The sequence below is a fragment of the Piliocolobus tephrosceles genome, chromosome 19 (assembly GCF_002776525.5).
Source record: "Piliocolobus tephrosceles isolate RC106 chromosome 19, ASM277652v3, whole genome shotgun sequence".
NCBI lineage: Eukaryota > Metazoa > Chordata > Mammalia > Primates > Cercopithecidae > Piliocolobus > Piliocolobus tephrosceles.
Window position 1 is genome coordinate 23,427,501 of NC_045452.1, and position 21,303 is coordinate 23,448,803.

Genomic DNA, 21,303 nt, shown 5'->3' on the forward strand with positions numbered 1-21,303 from the left:
CCAAGTCAGGTGGATCACCTGAGGTCAGGAGTTCAAGACCAGCCTGACCAACATGGTAAAACCCCGTCTCCACTGAAAATACAAAATTAGCCAGGTGTGGTGGCGCATGCCTGCAATCCCAGTTACTTGGGAGGCTGAGGCAGCAGAATTGCTTGAACCTGGGAGGTGGAGGTTGCAGTGAGCTGAGATTATGCCAATGTACTCTGGCCTAGTCAACAAGAGCGAAACTCCATCACAAAAACAAAAAACAAACAAATTAGCCGGGTGTGGTGGTGGCAGGCGCCCGTAATCCCAGCTACTTGGGAGGCTGAGGCAGGAGAATCGCTTGAACCCGGGAGGCGGAGGTTGCAGTGAGCTGAGATCGCACCACTGCACTCTAGCATGGGTGACAGTGCGAGACTCCATCTCAAAAAAAAAAAAAAGAAGATGATGAACTAAAGCTGACTGGGAGAAAAGATGGATGGGAGGAGGCTACTTTAGAGCAGGGAGGCCTGCCTAAGGTGACATTTGAGCAGATGTCTGAATTCAGTGAGAGAGGGGCCCGTTAAGTATGATGAAGAAGAGGCCTCAGGCAGAAGGCAGTGCAAGTGGAAACCCCTGAGTGGGAAGCACTTCCAAGGCGTAGCAAGGAGGCCGGTGGCTGTGGCAGGTGGAGTAAGAAGAACAGGGGAGGAGGTGAGGCCACGGAGGTGATTGAGCTCCCGGAGACTGAGGCCCTTAGAGAGTGGTGGGCTGGGAAAAGACTTTGGACTCTGGTGGGGACTTTTCAGGAGGGGCCGGGCTGAGACCCAATCCGCCAGTGTGTGCTGAGTGCCTGCCCTGGGGACCCTGGTCCCAGAGGAGCCAAACTGCTTCAGGGAGTTACCACTGGTAAGAGAAACAAGGTACTGTAGTGGGAGAGGCCACTGGGGAGCAGCCAGGAGCAGCAGGAACCCAGGGGAAGCTGCCCCGTGTCCCTGGGGACAGAAAGTAGTTGTGATGAAGGGTAGGGATGGGGAGGAGGCCAGATCGAGGCCTGGAGGTTCTTACATCCAGAACACCCAAGCTGGCAGAGTCATCAGAGTCCTCTGGGCCAGTGTTTTTCAAATCAGCTTCTGTGGAGCCCTGGGGAGATGACTTGGGGTCCTGTGAGGGACAGGAGGGATTCTGATTGGGTCGGGTCCAGAACCCCCACCCCCACCCTACCACTGAACCGAAGCAACCTCAGCTTTATCTATGTTATGTATTGAGCTTCCCATAAGCTTTTGTATGAATAAGGAATCAGTGGCTAAAACAATGCCCACAGGCCATGGATCACATACTTTACAGATTTATTGAGGCATAAGGGACACATATAATCAACTACATGTATTTCAAGGGCACAATTTGATAAGTTTGACATATGTATATACTTAAGAAGCCACCATCACCATTAAGACACTGAACATATCCTTCACCCCAAAAAGTTTACTCCTGCCCCTTTGTGATTCTTCCCCCAACTCCTCTGCTCTCCCACCCCAAAATGTTAAAAAGCACTTTGGCCAGGTGATGGCTCATGCCTGTAATCCCAGTACTTTGGGAGGCTGAGGCAGGAGGAGAGCTTGAGGCCAGAAGTTCAAGACCGGCTTGGGCAATGTGGCAAAATCTTGTCTCAAAAAATCAGCTGGGCATAGTGGCATGCATTTGTGGTCCCAGCTACTCAGGAGGCTGAGGTGGGAGGATCACCTGAGCCCAGGAGGCAGAAGTTGCAGTGAGCCATGATCACACCACTGTGCTCCAGCCTGAGTGAAAGAGCAAGACCTTGTCTTAAAAAACAAAGCAAAAGGCCAGGCACGGTGGCTCACACCTGTAATCCCAGCACTTTGGGAGGCTGAGGTGGGCGGATCATGAAATCAGTAGATCGAGACCATCCTGGCCAATATAGTAAACCCTGCCTGTACTAAAATACAAAAAATTAGCCAGGTGTGGTGGTGGGCACCTGTAGTCCCAGCTCCTCAGGAGGCTGAGGCAGGGGAATTGCTTGAACCCGGGAGGTAGAGGTTGCAGTGAGCCGAGCTTGCGCCATTGCACTCCAGCCTGGCGAACAGAGCGAGACTCTGTCTCAAAACAAAACAAAACAAACCCTCTGTGAACTCACAGTCACCCGCCTTGTCCTACGTATGCTGGAAAGGACCCGTCATACCTGAAGAGCCCCTAGATGGCCCCAGAGGTGTCTGTGGTGGGGGACCTAGGTCCTGAAGCAACCTCACCCAGAGCGTTTCCCCTGCCCATCCCCAGGTTTCTGGGAAGGGATTCCCTAGGGAGGTGGTTCCTGGAAGCCTCTTCCCAGCCACGCCCCATGGGCCCTGGGGGGCTACTCTCTCCTCCTGAGACAAAAGCCCTCAACATGTGGCAGATACCTGGTCTATGGCATAGGGAGAGGGGGAGGATCCACACTTGGGAAGGTGGACCCCACCCCCAACGTCAGCCGCTGGCTTTGAACTCCAGCTCAGTCACTGAGAAGCTGAGGGCTCTGGGAGAAGGAGAAGGCCAGGAGCTTCACCTCTCGGCCTCATCACAAAATGGGGTCTCAACTCCAATCCAGCTGGGAGGACTGCAGGAAGTGACGTGTGGGGCCAGCTGGCAGATGGGAACGCTCAATGCCTATGCTGGCTGTACACCAGCCAAGGGTGCTGTGGGGTAGATGAGGCAGAATGGGGAGGGGCAGCCATTTGCGAGGGTCCTGAAAGCCAGGCTAGGGCTCCGACCCTGGCATTGCTACTTTCTTGCTGTGTGACCATGAATGAGAAAAGAGTTAATATAATCAAAGCGTTGAAAACAGTGTCTGGTGCATAGGAAATGTTACATTGAGCCAATGTGTCTGAACTCTCAGACTCAGTCTTGGTTCTTCCTTCTATAACATATGACCCCCTTGGGCTTTACTGGTCACTGATTCTGTGTCCCCACGCACTTGCCAGTTACCCCAGTCTCTCCCTGCTTCCCAAATGGCAAACCATCAAACCCTTAGAGTTATCAGCCGTGGTCCTCTCCTCTCTAGGCCCACCAGGCTTGGGGTGCTGCAGCCTGCTGGGTGACTCGCCCTCCCGCACTCCCCCAATCCTGCCGCCCTGTCATCTGCTGTACCACGTGCACAGTACCAGGGATCCAGAAGAGAAGGCTGGTTGCCAGGGCAACGGAAGATAAAGCCCTTGCTCTGCCAGGCTGCTGATTGGTTGAGACAGGTCCCACCTCCTGCCATCTTGAGAGTGGGGGCTAGGGTGAAGGGTCTCTGATGGGCCAGGAGAGGTACCAGGGTGCTGAGCCAGTCCAGGACTGCCCCCTCCTGGCCCACTCAGAGCCCCCGGGTGTGAGAAGCTCCGTCTCCCGTGGGTGGCATTGGCCTTGCCCTATCTCTGCCTCCAGCACCCAGGACAGCTGCAGATAGCAGTGTCTCTGGGGACAGCAGCTGCGAATGAGTCCACGGGCCGACGCTGAGCTGCTCAGGCTGAGGCGGTGTGCTCAGTGCAGAGCCCCCGGAACTGGCATCTGCAGGGCGTGAGGTGGGTCTTTGGGCACACGGAGGGCACCGAGTGGTGCCAATGGCTTGGGAGGTAGGGAGAGGGGCTCTGAAACTCACACTGTCTCAGGCAGGACTTTGGCTGAAATGAGGCTGGAAAATTCCATATAGATCATCTGGTAACCCCATCCCCACCCTGTCACTGTGCACAGGGGACCCTGAGGCCCAGAGAGGGTGAAGAAGGGGCCAAGGTCACACAGGAGGCCAGTGTGTGTGTGGCTTTTCCACCTAGGTCAGTTCCCTGAGAAATCAGGAAGAGACCACGGGGTCCTCAGTCAGCCTCAGAATGCCTGGGATTTTGTGCGCAGGGCTGGAGAGGTTGGGGGACCTTGATCTCTATTCCACACCCCCCAGCATCGTGGCTGAAATGGCTTCTGTTCTGCCCCAGCCCCCCATTTGCATGTTTAAGCTGGAAGGAAACTGGGGGCCTGGCTGGGCCTGGGCAGGGGGCATGAGTCACCTTGGACACATTCAAGTCACACAGGGAACAGCCTCCCTGCCTGGGGTGCTTCTTCCCTACCTTCGCCAACCCTGGCAGCACCAGGCAATCCTGCACTCTCTCCGGCTCCCCAGAAAGGCAGCTGGTTAAGAGGTGCTGGGTCCTACATGCTCCCCTGCCCTGGCTGCGCTAGTTACTTTGGACAATCAGTGCACTCTTCATTTTGTTCCTCCACAAATAGGGTGCTTTAAGACAATGTCGCTGCCTCGACAAAGAACAGCCAGTGAGGACCTTGGGGGTAGGAGAGGGGCTCCAGATGGATGCAGGACCAGGAAGCAGCATCTTTCCCTCCCTTGGGGCCACAGCTCCCCTCACAGGCCCACCTGGGAGTAGAGAGACAAGAGGAGCTGGAGTTTGGAGACGGAGGTCAGAGGAGTGAGGGCTTCGCTCTGACCTACCTGGAGTTCTCTCCATCCATCCCCCTGCTTCCCTCCCCAGAAGCAAGGTGGGCATCTGCTCATTTCATCCTGCTCAGGTGCCTTTCCCTCCCCTGGAGGACGCAAGTCTCAGGGCATCACTGGGGTTTGGCATCTAGCTCTGCCACTTTCCAGCTGGGTAAGCCAGGGCAAGTTAGTGAGCCTGTCTGGGCCTCAGTTTCTTCATCTGTAAAATGTGGATAGTGACGCTTGCCCCATAGGCCTGTTATGAGGTTTGTGGAAGAACTCAAACAGTGCTCTACCTGCCGGGCAGGCAAAGGTGGGCTCCTCACGTCACCCCTTTCTTAAAACTAGGGAAGGTTGGGGGTGGGTTCAATAGGCCCTGCATCATCCTGTCCCTGGAGGAGATGATCTGTGATCTGTGTGTTTTTGTTGTTTTTTGTTCTTGGTTTTGAGACGGAGTCTCCCTCTGTTGCCCAGGCTGGAGTGTAGTGGCAGAATCTCGACTCACTGCCAACTCTGCCTCCTGGGTTCACACCATTCTCCTGCCTCAGCCTCCCAAGTAGCTGGGACTACAGGTCCCCGCCACCACGCCTGGCTAATTTTTTGTATTTTTAGTAGAGACGGGGTTTCACTGTGTTAGCCAGGATGGTCTTGATCTCCTGATCTTGTGATCCGCCTGCCCCAGCCTCCTGAAGTTTTTTTTTTTTTTTTTTTAAACAGTCTCACTCTGTTGCCCATGCTGGAGTACAATGGCACCATCTCGGCTCACTGCAACCTCTGCCTCCCAGGCTTAAGCGATTCTCCTGCCTCAGCCTCTCGAGTAGCTGGGATCACAGGTGCCTGCCACCACCCCTGGCTAATTTTTGTACTTTTAGAAGAGACGAGGTTTCTCCATGTTGGCTAGGCTGGTCTTCAACTCCTGGCCTTATCCACCTGCCTCAGCCTCCCAAAATGCTGGAATTACAGGCGTGACCCACCACAGCCAGACTGTGATCTGGCTTTTGAAGTATGAGTAGGAATTTGCCAAGTGAACAAGAATGCAAAGAACATTCTAGAAAAAATGAAAGCATATGCAAAGATGAGGACTGCATAATGTGTAGGCGCATGTAGGTGACGGACAGGCAGTTCCATGTGACTGCACATAGTGGGCGATGTGAGGAGGGGGAGGTTGGCAGGGAGCAGATGGGCACCTTTGGGCCATTCTAAAGAGTCTGGGTGGGCCGAACACAGTGGCTCATGCCTGTAATCCCAGCACTTTGGGAGTCCGAGGTGGGCAGATCACTTGAGGTCAGGAGTTTGAGACCAGCCTGGCCAACATGGCAAAACCCCGTCTCTACTAAAAAACACAAGAACTACCTGGGCGTGGTGGCAGGTGCCTATAATCCCAGCTACTCACAAGGGAGGCTGAGGCAGGAGATTGCTTGAAGGCGGAGTTTGCAGGGAGCCGAGATCATGCCATTGCACTCCAGCCTAGGCAACAGAACAAGACTCTGTCTCAAAAAAAATAAAAATAAAAATAAAAAAAGAGTCTGGGTGTATATAAGGTTTGCAACTCACCTTACACCTGCTGCCTTTCACTTTCCTGACTTTTCTGCCTCTGGTTTAGTGGAAATAACAATAGCTGATATTGACTGAGTGCTGATTCTGTGCCAGGCAGAATGGTGCAAAATGCTTTTTTAATTTTAATTATTTCTTTTCATGAGACAGAGTTTCACTTTTGTTGCCCAGGCTGGAGTGCAATGAAACAATCGTGGCTCACGGCAACCTCTGCCTCCTGGGTTCAAGCAATTCTCCTGCCTCAGCCTGCTGAGTAGTTGGGATTACAAGCATGGGCCACCACACCCCGCTAATTTTGTACTTTTTGTAGAGACGGGGTTTCACCATGTTGGTCAGGCTGGTCTTGAACTCCTGACCTCAGGTGACCTGCCCGCCTTGGCCTCCCAAAGTGCTGGGATTACAGGCATGAGCCATCCCGCCCAGCCACAAAATGCTCTTCAGGCATTGTTAAAAATTTGAAGTACGCTTAGGACGTGGGTGCTATTTCTATCCGCATTGTACAGATAAGGAAACTGAGGCTCAGAGAATAAAAACAAACTCACTGTGTGGCACTTGTTATGTGCCAGGCACTAGTTCTGAATATTTTACATAAATTAACTCATTCAGCAGATACAAAAGCCCTATCACCTAGGTACTTGTTACCATTCCCTTTTTCTTTTCTTTTTCTTTTTTTTTTTTTTTTTTGAGACTGGATCTTGCTCCAGGCCGCCAGGCTGGAGTGCAGTGGTGCCATCACAGCTCACTGCAGCCTCGATCTCCCAGCTTTAGGTGATCATTCCACCTCAGCCTCCTGGGTAGCTGGGGTTACAGGAGTGTGCCACCATGCCCAGCTAATTTTTTGAGTTTTTAGTAAAGACGGGGTTTTGCCATGTTGCCCAGGCTGGTCTCAAACTCTTGGTCTCAAGCAATCCACCCTCCTCGGCCTCCCAAAGTGCTGGGATTACAGGCATGAGCCACCACGTCCAGCCTCATTCTCATTTTATAGATGTAGAAACCAAAGCTCTGAATATCTTGCCCAAATGTTTTGGTGCTAGGGGCCATGTCCTTATAACTATGAAACTGGGCTTGTGTAGAATCCATTGACATCAACCAGGTCTCCTTCAATGGGTGTTTGTTCACTACACTTTCACCAGGCCACACTTGGCTAGGGCATGCAGGTGGCTGGGAGATCCACTCATCTCAGGGGCAGGTGCTGGCAACTGGCAGCCATGGCAGCTGCAGTCAGGGCTGTGCCCCAGGGCTCAGGAGTGCAGGGAGACCAGAGGAGGCATCGCCCAACCTGTCCTTTACTGAGTGCCCTGCACAGGCCCCATCCAGGGATCAGTGAATCCTCACTAGGACCAGTGTAGAGGTGTTATCCCTTTCCCCTTCCGTAGGGGAGGAAGCCGAGGCCCAGCGAGGTTAGGCAACTTGCCCAAGGGCACACATCCTGGCAAGAGACTCAACCAGAACTGCCTGTGGCTAAGTCGCTCTGTCGCCCAGGCTGGAGCGCAGTGGCGCGATCTCGACTCACTGCAACTCCACCTCCCAGGTTCAAACGATTCTCCTATCTCAAGTAGCTGGGATTACAGGCGCATGCCATCACGCCCAGCTAATTTTCGTATTTTTAGTAGAGATGGGGTTTCACCATATTGGCCAGGCTGGTCTTGAACTCCTGACCTCAGGTGATCTGCCCGCCTTGGCCTCCCAATGTGCTGGGATTACAGGCGTGAGCCACCACGCCCAGCGTAAGTCTCCTTAAAGGGTGAATAGGACCTGGGTGTCCCCATGGCGTGGCGACAGCTTTGTGCTTGCCCAGGAGGCCTGGGTTGCTGAGTCACCACGTAGTCTTGATCAGCCGCTTCCCCGCCCTTGCTCTAATGGACCTCAGTCTTCCCATTTGTAAAGTGATGCTTGGGCCTCCGGCTCTGTGAAGCCTGAAGGTCTCCCTCTGGATGGGCGGGACAAGGGGCACCTCTGCTGGCCCTCACTACCTTGTGTCTCCGCAGCCAAGGCCGCCGCGATGCCGCACTTCCTGGACTGGTTCGTGCCGGTCTACCTGGTCATCTCCGTCCTCATTCTGGTGGGCTTCGGCGCCTGCATCTACTACTTCGAGCCGGGCCTGCAGGAGGCGCACAAGTGGCGCATGCAGCGCCCCCTGGTGGACCGCGACCTCCGCAAGACGCTAATGGTGCGCGACAACCTGGCCTTCGGCGGCCCCGAGGTCTGAGCTGACTTGCGAAGGGGATGGGCGGGCGGCACCGGGCGCCCTCCCCCAGCTCGCCCAGCCCGCCCAGCCCGGAGACCCCCCAAAGCAGAGGGAGGCCGGTCTTTTGGCCCTCCACGCGATCCTTCTGCAGCCTGGGCTCTCCCGACAGAGGCCCCAGGTGCGCTGGCAGTGGAGGTCGGGCAGCTAGGTGCCTGGCTGGCCCAGGGCTTGCTCTCCGTGTCAAGCCGAGTCACCCAGAGCCCACTCTCCCAAGCTCAGGAGCATCCTCCGCTGGGCCCCGGTGCCTTTGTGCTGCGCAGCACTCTGCCCCTCCACTGGAGTCAGGCATGGCTATGGCTGCCTGTCCTGAGCCTCCCGAGCCGTCATTTCTTCGTGAAATCCTGTTTCCCCACTCAGCTCCCCTGCCTCCACTCAGTGGCACCGGCCCTGCAGCTTCAGGCGGCAGGCGTCAAAGGCAACCCAAGGGAAGAACCTAAGAACCTCGTTTGGAGGGATGTCAGCTTGGGCCAGCCCAGCCGCACCCCGCAGGGCTCAGGTTTGGAACTGGTGAGGGTGTGTGGTGGGGGTGTGCAGAAGGGTAAGACCCTGGTAGAGGGTTGGGGAGGCGAGAGAGAGAAAGTCGGACGGGGGGAGCGGGAAAGCTTGGGGAGATGAGGATATGCGTACATGTGAGAGAGAGCGTGGGAGCCCCAGGCAGGACAGGAGGTGGTGGAAACGGGGTGAACTCCGTGGGCTGTGTGAGGACTGTCCATAGTGGGTCCCAACCCCCTCCCTCTGCTGGAGTTTCCTAGCCCTTCCCCCTCCCCAAGACTGAGGCAGCAGGCAGGAGCCCCTACCTTCCCTCCCTGTCCTGTGCCACACTTCTGGGGCCAAGCCCAGCCCCCTTGAGCCAGGCCCCGCCAGACTCCAAGCCCAGCCTAGAACCCTCCTCCTGTGTGGAGACTCTGTTGCCCCACTTTGGACACAGATTGGCAACCTGCCTCACCCCGCCCCCCTTCGCTGGGGCTTCCATCTTAATTTATTCTCAATAATAAAGACTTCATGATGATCTCTGTAGGATTGTGTCTTTTCCTGAAAGGAGCATCATGTCTGTCAACTCACTTGGTCCTCATGAAAAATATGACAGCTCCATAGTCCCCATTTTAGGGATGGGAACACTAAATCCCAGGGAAGGTAGGCCAGGGCTTCCCAAGAGCTGCAGTACTGACATTCTGGACTGGATCACTCTTGGTTGTAGGGGGCTGTCCTGCCCATTGTAGGATGTTTAGCAACTCTGGTTTCTACCCAGTAGATGCCAGTTGCTTGCCCCCTCTTCTGTTAGGACAATCAAAAATGTTAACTGGGCTGGGCTCGGTGGCTCATGCTTGTAATCCCAGCACTTTGGGAGGCTGAGGTGGGCAGATCACCTGAGGTCAGGAGTTCGAGACCAGCCTGGCCAACATGGTGAAACCCCATTTCTACTAAAAATACAAAATTAGCCAGGTGTGGTGGCACATGCCTGTAATCCCAGCTACCGTGGAGGCCAGAGTGGGAGAATTGCTTGAATCTGGGAGGCGGAGGTTGCAGTAAGCCAAGATCCTGCCATTGCACTCCAGCTTGGGCAAAAACTGTGAAACTCTGTGTCAAAAAACAAAACAAAACCCCAAAAATGTTAACTGGAACTCCTGGGGGTATATTATTAGTTAGGATACAAATTCAGGCACAACCAAGATGCAAAACAAAGCCTTACACTGTCAACAAAAAGAGTCAACTCTTTTCAGCTGGAGTGCAGTGGAACAATCTCAGCTCACTGCAACCTCTGCCTCCCAGGTTCAAGCAATTCTCCTGCCTCAGCCTCCTGAGTAGCTGGGATTACAGGTGGCCGTCACCACACTCGGCTAATTTTTGTATTAGCCTCCTGACCTCAAGTGATCCACCCACCTTGGCCTCCCAAAGTGCTGGGATTATAGGTATGAGCCACTGCACCCAGCCAAACTGCCTTAGTTTCTCAGAGAGTTAGGGGTGTGAGGCTGGGATTAGAAGCTCAGTGCAGCCGCTGTTCATCCAGAAAACTCGGCTGGGTGTGGTGGCTCACGCCTGTGATCCCAGCACTTGGGAGGCTGAGGCAGGCAGATCACAACGTCAGGAGATCGAGACCATCTTGGCGAACACGGTGAAACCCCGTCTCTACTAAACAAAATACAAAAAATTAGCCAGGCGTGGTGGCGGGTACCTGTAGTCCCAGCTACTCGGGAGGCTGAGGTAGGAGAATGGAGTGAACCCAGGAGGCGGAGCTTGCAGTGAGCTGAGATGGTGCCACTGCACTCCAGCCTGGACGACACAGCCAGACTCTGTCTCAAAAAAAAAAAAAAAAACAAGAAAAAACAAAAAAACCCAGAAAACTCTTTCCCAGCCATGGTCAGAGGCGGGACTGAAAAGGGCCCAAGCCAATCTAGTTAGGAGTGATCATTGCAAGGGACAGAAACCGGACTCTCCAAGCTTGGCCAAGAAGGCCGGATATCATGAGGACACTGGGGTGTTCTGTCCCTTTAGGATAGGAAAGTAGTGGGCTTAGGACAACTAGAGCCATGCATGCAGAGCCTCTTAGGATCCTTTCTCTTGTTAGTCACCACTGTCACACCCTCAGCATGGAAAACACAGCAGCCAGTTGCTGGCAAGTTCTGTACCTCACAGCTCCAGCCCCTGGAGCTACCAGTCCCTCACTCTGCCCACACCGCAAATATCTCGGGTAGGATTCGTTGTCTCATTTTAGGTCAAGTGTCCATGTTAGGCCAGTCACCCAAGGCTGGGGCAGTGTCCTGTGGGTGAAAGTCTGTGGGTTCAGTGTGGGTCATCTCAGAACAAGGCAGAGCCCCTGGGATGTAGGGAGAGGAAAAGGCAGGTTTCAGGAGAAATGATGTAAACTCCCCCACCCCACCTCAATCACAACAAACGGACTCTTTTGGAGGTAGATTAGGCTCGACTGGCTGAGCACTGGCTCAGCGAGGGAAGGCCTCCAGGCGTGATCTGGCCTGCAGCCACGTTTGATTTGTCCCACACAGTGTTTTGAAAAAATGCAAATTAGTTGCCAATATTCACCAGAGGAGATTTCATACTAGAATCTCTTTTTCTGACTCCTCCTTAAAAATAAAAATTCTAGCCACAGAGAGTCTGAAGTGTAAATGTGTTCATGGTCACGAGCTTCACAGCCTGGGCAGGGAGGGTGCTGACTGTGACCCTGCCGGAGGCCTCACGGTGGCCAGTCCTCTCAGGAGAGCCGCCTCCATTCAAGGGCTGTACCAAGATTTCTCACCCTAGGCTGCCATCAAAGGGAGGGTGAGAGATTCATCCAAGCACTCTGCTCTTCAACCTGGATCCCTTCCCAGACTTCTCCCCTGGGCTCATTACATAAATGTTTATTTACACCTGTTCTTCCCCTAAAAGATTCAAGAAGGTTTCAGCTGAAGGAGCCACATAACATAGGAGTAAGGAGGAAATATTTTAACTCTGACTCCCACTGTAATGCTGTTATTATTACTTGTCTCTAAGCCTCCTGGCAGCCAGAGGGAAAGGGGAAACACAAGGAGGTCTTTATTTGTTTATTTATTTTATTTATTTATTTATTTTGAGATAGAGATTTGCTCTTGTTGCCCAGGCTGGAATGCAATGGTGCAGCTCACTGCAACCTCCACCTCCCGGGTTTAAGCAATTCTCCTGCCTCAGCCTCCCAAGCAGCTGGGATTACAGGCATGCGCCACCACGCCCAGCTAATTTTGTATTTTTAGGAGAGATGGGGGGGGGTTTCTCCATGTTGGTCAGCCTGGTCTCGAACTCCCGACCTCAGGCAATCCACCAGCCTCAGCCTCCCAAAGTGCTGGGATTACAGGCGTGAGCCAGCACGCCCGGCCTTTTTATTTCTTTTTTAGAAATGGGTTCTTGCTATGTTGCCCAGGCTGGTCTTGAACTCCTGGGCTCAAGCAATCCTCCCACCTCTCAAAGTGCTGGGATTATAGGCGTGAGCCACCACACCTGGCCCATCTGTTTATTGTTATGTGATAGAAGGGAGAGATTCACTCTTCATGAAAGACAAATTATTATTATTATTATTATTATTTGAGACAGAGTTCACTCTTGTTGCCCAGGCTGGAGTGCAATGCACGATCTCGGCTCACTGCAACCTCTACCTCCCAGGTTCAAGCGATTCTCCTGCCAGTAGCTGGGATTACAGGCACGTGCCACCATGGTCAGCTAATTTTGCATTTTTAGTAGAGACAGGGTTTCACCATGTTAGGCTGGTCTTGAACTCGTGACCTCAAGTGGTCCACCCGCCTTGGCCTCCCAAACTGCTGGGATTCCAGGAGTGAGCCATGGCACCCAACCTTTTTCTGGTTCTAAATAGGAAAAAGAAATGCTTCAGATGGGATAGTAAAAGCAACACAGTGGAGGGGAGGGAAGGTTTGACCCAGATGGCAGAGTCTACAGAAACAGGCCATTGCCCATGGAGGCAGGATGTTTCTTCCATCTGCCAGGGGATGTCAGAGGACTGGACTAAGAGTGATTCGAGGTCAAGACTTGATTATAGTAAATCCTATAAAACCATTGATTTAAATTGCACATCCTTGGGCAAGTCTCCTGAGCTCTCAGAAACACAACCACACATTTTTGTGTCAGGCACTGAGAATCACAGATGATTAAAGCCCACATAAATGTCCCCTGCCGGTGTCTGGCATTGTGCTCAGCTCCTGTCAGGTTCTCCATACAGACCTGTTCATTTCTTTTTTTTTTTTTTTTTCCTTTTTTTCTTGAGACGGAGTCTCACTCTGTCGCCAGGTTGGAGTGCAGTGGTGCGATCTTGGCTCACTGCAACCTCCGCCTCCCAGGTTGGAGCAATTTTCCTGCCTCAGCCTCCCGAGTAGCTGGGACTACAGGTGTGCACCACCACACCCAGTTAATTTTTGCATTTTTAGTAGAGACAAGGTTTCACCATGTTGGCCAGGATGGTCTTAATCTCTTGACCTTGTGATCTGCCCACCTCGGCCTTCTAAAGTGCTGGGATTACAGGCATGAGCCACTGTGCCCGTCTGAGCCCTGTTCATTTTCATATCACTCCTGGCCTACCTCCCTTACTGGGTGATGGCAGATGTCGAAGGAGATAGTGGGGAAGAAAGCACTGTATAAAAGTCGTGTATCACATAGCTATCCTCTTTTTTTTCTTTCTTTCTTTTTTTTTTCGAGAAGGAGACTTGCTCTATCACTAGGCTGGAGTGCAGTGGTACGGTCTTGGCTCACTGCAACCTCTGCCTCTGGGGTTCAAGCCATTCTTCTGCCTCAGCCTCCCAAGTAGCTGGGATTACAGGCACGTGCCACCATGCCCAGCTAATTTTTGTATTTTTAGTAGAGATGGGGTTTCACCATGTTGGCCAGGCTGGTCTTGAACTCCTGACTTCGTGATCCACCCGCCTCAGCCTCCCAAAGTGCTGGGATTACAGGCATGAGCCACTGTGCCTGGCCCATAGCTATCCTCTTGAACTCTACAGAGGGGCATGTCTCATACTTAGGCCTGGCACCAAGAATGTAATGGAGAAGAGGATATCCCTGCATCAGAAGATCTCACAAACTGGAGGGTACAGAGGTATAAACAGACAAATTATTATTAGTAGTAGTAGTGCTTTTTTTTTCTTTTTTTTTTTTGAGATGGAATCTTACTCTGTTGCCCAGGCTGGAGTACAGTGGCACAATCTCGGCTCACTGCAACCTCTGCCTCCCGGATTCAAGCGATTCTCCTGCCTCAGCCTCCCGAATAGCTGGGACTACAGGCATGTGCCACCATGCCCAGCTAATTTAGTAGTAGTATTTTTTATGAGGGAGTGTTACTCTGTTGCCTAGGCTGGAGTACAGTGGTGTGATCTCAGCTCACTGCAACCTCTGCCTCCCGACTTCAAGCGATCCTCCTGCTTCAGCCTCCCAAGTATCTGGGACTACAAGTGCACGTCATCATGCTAGGGTAATTTTTGTATTTTTAGTAGAGACTGGGTTTTGTCATGTTGGTCAGGCTGGTCTCGAACTCCTGACCTCAAGCGATCCGCCCACCTTGGCCTCCCAAAGTTCTGGGATTACAGGTGTGAGCCACTGTGCCCGGCCAACAGACAAATTATAAAACTGTACCTGCCGCAAGAGAAGTATGTGTGCAGAACTAAAAACAGAACCAAAGAAGTGCCTAATTGTTGGGGAAGGGGGTTGTCAAGGAAGGCGTCCCGGAGGATATGACTAGTAATCTGGGTTCTGGAGGTGGAATAAGAGTTTTCCCTGCAAAGGGAAAAGAAGGCTGCAGGTATTAAGCCACGGACTCCAGAGAGAACCTGTCCTTTCTGAGGACTGTGAGTGGTGTGGCCAAAACACAGAATGCAAGTGAGCCAGTGGCAGGAGGGCAGGGGGATTAAGCATCTAGAAAGTGGCTTTTCAAGGAAGGCTTAGACCCGGACAGAGAACCCGATGACCTTCCCATTACTACCTACTCGAGGAAGCCTTCCCTGGCCCTACCAGCGGCTTTCCACAATGCTAATCTTGTGTTGTGATTTTGTTCTCGTCAGTGGAGAGCAGTGACCGCATCTTCTCATCTTGGCTTACAGCCTGCCTGGCACTGGGCAGGGCCTCCTTGAAAGCTTGCCTGTGGCAAGAATGGGGCTAGTTTCTTTGGAATTCCTGCCAGGGGTTGCCTGTTTGCTTAGAAACCAAGATTTCAGAAAGGCTTGGAGGTTTCCTGGGCGTCACGCTGTGTGCAGGTTTTTAAAATGCTTTGAGAGGTTTTGCAGAGTCCTGGGAGCTTTCCCATCATCTGAGAGCTGTCAGGATGGGGAAGGGCAGGTGTGTCAGGGTTCAACCCAGAACACGAGGACAGGAGGCGGGAATGTACAGGGTCCCTGAGTAAGAATGGCTGCAATGTTCAGATTCCAGCCCTGGAGGGTGGCACAGGCTCCTCATTGTTCCGCCCCCTCAGTTCTCCACACTGGCTGAGTAGGAAGGGCTTGGGAAGGCTGAGAGACCAGCTTTGGGAGAAGAGCAAAGGCTACAGGCTCTCTCAAAAGACTATCACAGTCTCAGTCAACCACCCTTTCAGAGAACCCCTGGCAGGCAGAGCTTTTTTCTCCTTCCCTCATAAGGTACGAAGGGCTCAGTATTTGCAGCCTGGAGACCTGGGTGTCCAGCTACTGATTCACTGTGTGAACCTTGGCAGCTCCATTTCCCTCTATTTCTGCAGCTGTAAACAGCTGGAACTGATGAGAAAGAGGAAATCATGGAAGGATACATAAAAATCATACCTAAAAAAGGAAATCAGAGTGCCAAGGCAACAATTTGAATGGCTAACATGGACTGAGCTCATGGACTAGCAATTGCCCGTTGCAGTTTTTTGTTTGTTTGCTTTGAGGCAGAGTTTCGCTCTTTCGCCCGGACTGGAGTGAAGTGGTACGATCTCGGATCATTGCAACCTCTGTCCCTTGGGTTCGAGTGATTCTCCTGCCTCAGCCTCCTGAGTAGCTGGGATTATAGGTGCCCACCATGATGCCCGGCTAATTTTTGTATTTTTAGTTGAGACGGGGTTTTGCCATGTTGGCCAGGCTGGTCTTGAACTCCTCACCTCAGGTGATCTGCCTGCCTCAGCGTCCCAAAGTGCTGGGATTACAGGTGGGAGCCACTGTGCCTGGCCCCCATTGCATTTTTGTTGTTGTTGTTATTGGTAAGACAGAGTTTGGCTCTTGTCACCCAGCTGGAGTGCAATGGTGTGATCTAGGCTCACTGCAACCTCTGCCTCCTGGGTTCAAGCGATTCTTCTGCCTCAGCCTCCCAAAGTAGCTGGGATTACAGGTGCCCACCACCACGCCCAGCTAATTTTTTTGTATTTTTACTAGAGCAGGGTTTCACCATGTTGGCCAGGCTGATCTTGAACTCCTGACCTCGTGATCTGCCTACCTCGGCCTCCCAAAGTGTTGGGATTACAGGCATGAGCCACCATGCCTGGCCCCCATTGCATTCTTATAGCAACCATGCAAGTGGGTCCTCACTGCTGTTCACCAAAGGTTTCTGACTCTCTAGCTGTCAGCATATGGTAGGATTAAACTTTCCTGCCTCCTTGTGATGAGTGGGGCCATATGACTAGTTTTGGCCAATTAGTTGTAATTAGAAGTGAGTACAGGCCAAAGCATCTAATGGCTAGTCCACAATTTGTCACTCCCTCTTTCCCTCTGCCACATGACTAGCAATGCACTAGAAGGCAGCCTGGGTCCCAGAGGGAAGAGGGCACAGAGCAGAGCCTTAGTGGACCCAAATTACTGTGGACATGAGACATGGATGAGAAATCAGTTTATCATCGTGGCCAGGCGTGGTGGCTCAGGCCTATAATCCCAGTGCTTTGGGAGGCTGAGGTAGGAGGATCACTTGAGGCCAGGAGTTTTAGACCAGCCGGGGCAACACGGCAAAACCCTGTCTCTACAAAAATTAGAAAAATTAGGCTGGGTGTGGCTCATGCCTATAATCCCAGGACTTTGGGAGGCTGAAAAGGGTGGATCACTTGAGGTCAGAAGTTTGATACCAGCCTAATCAACATGGTGAAACCTTGCCTCCACTAAAAATACAAAATTAGTTGGGTGTGGTGGCCCACACCTGTAATCCCAGCTACTTGGGAGGCTAAGGCAGGAGAATTGCTTGAAACTGGCAGGCAGAGTTTACAGTGAGTTGAGATCATGCCATTGCACTCCAGCCTGGGCAACAAGAGCAAAACTCCATCTCAAAAAAAAAAAAAAAAGGAAAATTAGCTGGGTGTGGTGGCACATGCCTGTAGTCCCAGCTACGCGGGAGACTGAGGTGGGAGGATCACCTGAGCCTGGGTAGGTCGAGGCTACAGTGAGCTGTGATTGCGCCACTGCGCTCCAGCTTGGGCAACAAAATGAGACCCTGTCTCAAAAATAAATAAATAAATAAATATGTTGTTATCAGCCACTGGGATTTGGGAATGGTTGTTACTGCAGCATAACTTGACTCGTCCTGACTGATATAATCTCCATTTTACAGATGAGACAGGAGCTCAGGGGGATTGACTTGTTTGAAAATCACATAGTTTAACAAACCCAGGCTTGAAGGACTCCAGAGTCTATACCACTTGTCTGGGAGGCCACCAGGATGGTTTTGTGGTTGAGTGGAGGCCTCTGTTCTCTGAGGCCACTTCCAGGCCTATGGATCTTTTCTTTGATGGGAAAGCACCATATGTATAGATAGGAGAGGGCCATTGTCACTTTGGGCCCCTAGAGGGCAGCTGAACCTTGTTCTGTAATTACTGGGCAGGCAGCGTCCTCTAAGCCTCTAAGCAGGGCAGATGGGCAGGAGGATGTGGAGATGAACAAGACTCAGGCCTTGCTCTCAAAGCCCTAACAGCCTGGCAGGGAGCAAGATGGAGGAATTGTAGATCTTGAAGTAGAAGAAACCAACCACATGAGGGCATCTGATCCCTATTTCAAAAGGCAACTGAGTCCCAGAAGCACAAGTTCATCTGATAGACGTTGCCTAGTGAATCGTTGGCCAAAGTGGGGAGAGAACCCAGGGCCCCTGATTTCAGCCCAAGGCTGCTTATCTCACAGAGATCATGTAATCCAATGGGGCTGGACCCAGGAAAGTCTCCATTGCTCCAATCTGTCCCGGCAGAGCTGTGCCCTCTCCTTCCCAGCACCCTCTGTTCTTCCTTAAGTCAGGCCGGTCCTCAGGGCCTCAAAGCAAGGAAGCACCAGATACCTCCCCTCCCCCATCCACTGGGATCCCAGCAGGTTGCCCTGGTAACCAGAGCCCAGCTAAGTTTGAGAACCTAAAGCTGTAAGGGGAGAGAAAGGATAAGAAGAGGGATGGGGGCCGGGCGCCGTGGCTCACACTTTTAATCTCAGCACTTTGGGAGGCCGAGGTGGGCAGATCACGAGGTCAGGAGATCAAGACCATCCTGGCTAACACGGTGAAACCCTGTCTCTACTAAAAATACAAAAAAAATTAGCTGGGCATGGTGGCAGATGCCCGTAATCCCAGCTACTCAGGAGGCTGAGGCAGGAGAATGGTGTGAACCCAGGAGGCAGAGCTCCCGTCTCATCTGTAAAATGGAGCTTGCAGTGAGCTGAGGTGGCCGCCATGTACCCCCCCCTGGGAAAAAGAGCGAAACCTTGTCTAAAAAAAAAAAAAAAAAGAAAGAAAAAAAAGAAGAGGGATGGGTGCTAGGCCCACACAATCACCATTCAATCATTAATTAATTAATTTATTATTTCTTTCTAAAGAAATTTACTGGTCGGATATGGTGGCCCATGCATGTAATCTCCGCACTTTGGGAGGCCGAGGCAGATGGATCACTTGAGGTCAGGAGTTCAAGACTGGCCTGGCCAACATGTTGAAACCCCGTCTCTACTAAAAATACGAAAATTAACCAGGTGTGGTGGCATACGCCTGTAATCTCAGCTACTTGGGAGACTGAAGTAGGATTATCCTGAGGCTTGAACCCAGGAGGTGGAGGTTGCAGTGAGCCGAGATCCCGCCACTGCAGTCCAGCCTGGGTGAGAGAGTGAGACTCTCAAGAAAAAGAAACTTACTGAAGCCAATTCTTGTCAGGCCGTGGGGCCCAGAGAAGATCCAGGCCCTTCAGAACTGAGCTGTCGGCCGTGCATGGTGGCTTATGACTGTAATCCCAGCACTTTGGGAGGTGGAGGTAGGAGTATTGCTTGAGCTCAGAAGTTTAGACCAGCCTGAGCAACACAGGGAGACCCCCATCTCTACAAAAAATAAAAAATTAGCTGGGCGTGGTGGTGCATGCCTGTGGTCCCAGCTACTCTGGAGGCAGAAGCAGGAGGATTGCTTGTGCCCAAGAGGCTGCAGTGAGCCATGATTGCGCCACTGTCTTCCAGCCTGGGCGACAGAGTGAAACCCTGTCCAAAAGAACTAACAACAACAACAACAAACGAAACAGAGCTGAGCTAATATGGTAGCCACAAATTAAAGTAAAAAATCCAGTTCCTTGGTCACTATAGCCACATTTTAAGTGATCGGTAGCCATCAGTGGCTAGTGGCTACTGTGCTGGACAGCACAGACATAGAACATTTTCATTATCACCGAAAGTTCTATTGCCCAGTGCAGCTCCAGAAGCTTACTCGCTAAAGAGAGACACACAGGAGAGTAGACCGGACAACATAGTGTTGTGTGGGCTGCAATGTCCTCCTCGGCAAAAAGCAGGTGATGAGGCGGAGATTAAAGGAGATGCCAGGAGAATGTTTAGCCTAGTTCCTGACTCAGGGTGAGTGCTCAGAGGACATCTGCCATCACTGTAGAGGATAGTACTATAGGATCTGTTTACATACCCATCTTCCTAGCAGACTGTGAGCTCCGCCCAGCCTTGGCATGGTGCCGGGCACAGAGCAAGTGCTCAGGAAATAGTAGCTGTTATCAGCACCATCGTTGCTATCACCATTGCTATGACAGAGGCAGCCGGGGACTGTGGGAACACAGAAGAGGGCTCCCATCCCGGCCTCAGGGCCAGGGGCTGCTGAGAGTCTGCATTGCCAGAGCCAGACTGGGTGCCTTTGTGGTCCCCTCAGGGGCAGGCCTAGAGATCTCTTCACACCCTTAGGGTCTGGGTACAGGGTCCAGCTGGAGCAAGCTGGGGCTCAGGAAATAGTTGTTGAAGGAGCTCTAGCCTCTGGGAACTCCAGCCCCCTTGAGGAAAGACCAGGTGAGTGGGCAAGATGGCCTGAGGGTTGCAGAACTGAACAGGGCATGAAGGGCACAGAGGGAGAGCCTGAGGGAGATTGGCGCTGGGACCATCGGAGTACAGCTATGTTTGGAGTATCCCTGTTTTTACTGCATACTCCCCAGGCATCAGAGTCTGTGGGAGACAGAGCAGATTTGGGGAGGGCAGGCTGCAGGGAACCACCCCGCAGGTGGCCGTGAGTGCCAGCCTGGCCATTACCAGCCTCCCATGGCTCTTCAGGATTCCAGAGGCTCAGAGCAGCCATTCACAGCCGCCCACTCCTAGAAAGCCAGCTCCTCCCTGCACCAGAGCCCAGTCCAGCCCAGTCTCTGGGGGATGTAGCTGGTGGGACAGTTAGCAGAGGGCTGGGCCCTGTGCCTGGAGACTGTGGCCTGGAGGCTGAGCAGGAGCCGATGGGGGACCAGATGGACAAGGCCCCTAAGCTGGCCACCATGGCCAGACTCTGGGTAAAAGGGAGGTGAGGGGCCTGTGTGTGCCTTATCATCCACTGGATCCTTCCTGTCCTCTGATCAAGGTAGGTGTGTGTGTGGGGGGGGTGGGAGGTGGGGTGGGGAAGGACCAAGCAATCCATGAAAGATGGGAGTGCAGTGAGGGGATGGGGGTCGGGTGACGCCCTCGGACAACCTGTCCTCTGGCCTGCTCTCTGTGTGTGGGTGTGCACACTGAGGGGAGCTGTTTGTGGCTAAGTGCAGGGTAAATGTGTGTGCCCAAGTGTATGTGGTTGTGTAGGAGCGGGCAGGAGATCAGGGCTGCAGCGATAGGCCAGGTGGGAAAGGGTTGGAGGCCAGGGCAGTCTTGGATACAAATATATGACAGAAGAGGGATGTGGGGCTGGGGGCACCATTGTGAGGGGTGATGCCTTCCCCGTCTGGTGTCCTGCCTTCCTTCCCCGTCCCTGCTCCAGACCTCAAAGACCTGGCTACATGATTACTCCCCTCCCCATGAACCTTCTGGAACTGACTCCTCCCACCAGCCCTGGCCTTGTCCCCCAGCTGCAGGTCCCAGCCTGCTGTGTTAAAAGCAGCCAAACCAACTTTGTTTCAGAGGGTGAGTTACTTGGAGTCCAGAGTGGCAGGGAGTGGCCATCTACTAAGACCACAGCCAGAGTCCTGAGCTTCATCCTTGACACCCCTTTGTGCCTACTCCCTAGCCCGGGCAGTCCCGCTGCTTCTACCCCTGTGCAATGCAGCCTCCTCCAGCCCCAGCCCTAGCCCTGCCCCTTCCACAGCCCACGGAGCAGAGAGTTTCAGCTATGTCCTCATGGGATCCTTGCTTCAATCCTGCTCCCCTCAGATCCCTCCGTCACACTGCCCCTGAGTGCCGTTCCCACCTGCAGATCTGAATGGGTCACATTCCCT

General features: G+C 52.8%; 2 protein-coding genes across 3 annotated transcripts in view; one reads left to right on the top strand and one right to left on the bottom strand.

Annotated features, from left to right (window-relative positions):
• PMM1 (phosphomannomutase 1) overlaps nucleotides 1-21,303 on the bottom strand; it is a 63,672-nt gene that overhangs the window by 23,477 nt on the left and 18,892 nt on the right. The gene's annotated exons all lie outside the window — the stretch shown is intronic.
• The window catches only part of SEPTIN3 (septin 3), a 429,247-nt gene continuing 427,603 nt past the window's right edge, over nucleotides 19,660-21,303 (top strand). For both annotated transcript variants that reach the window (XM_031934573.1, XM_031934574.1), the window contains exon 1: nucleotides 19,660-20,459. The gene's annotated coding sequence lies outside the window, so the exon portion shown is untranslated. The remainder of the gene's footprint in view (nucleotides 20,460-21,303) is intronic.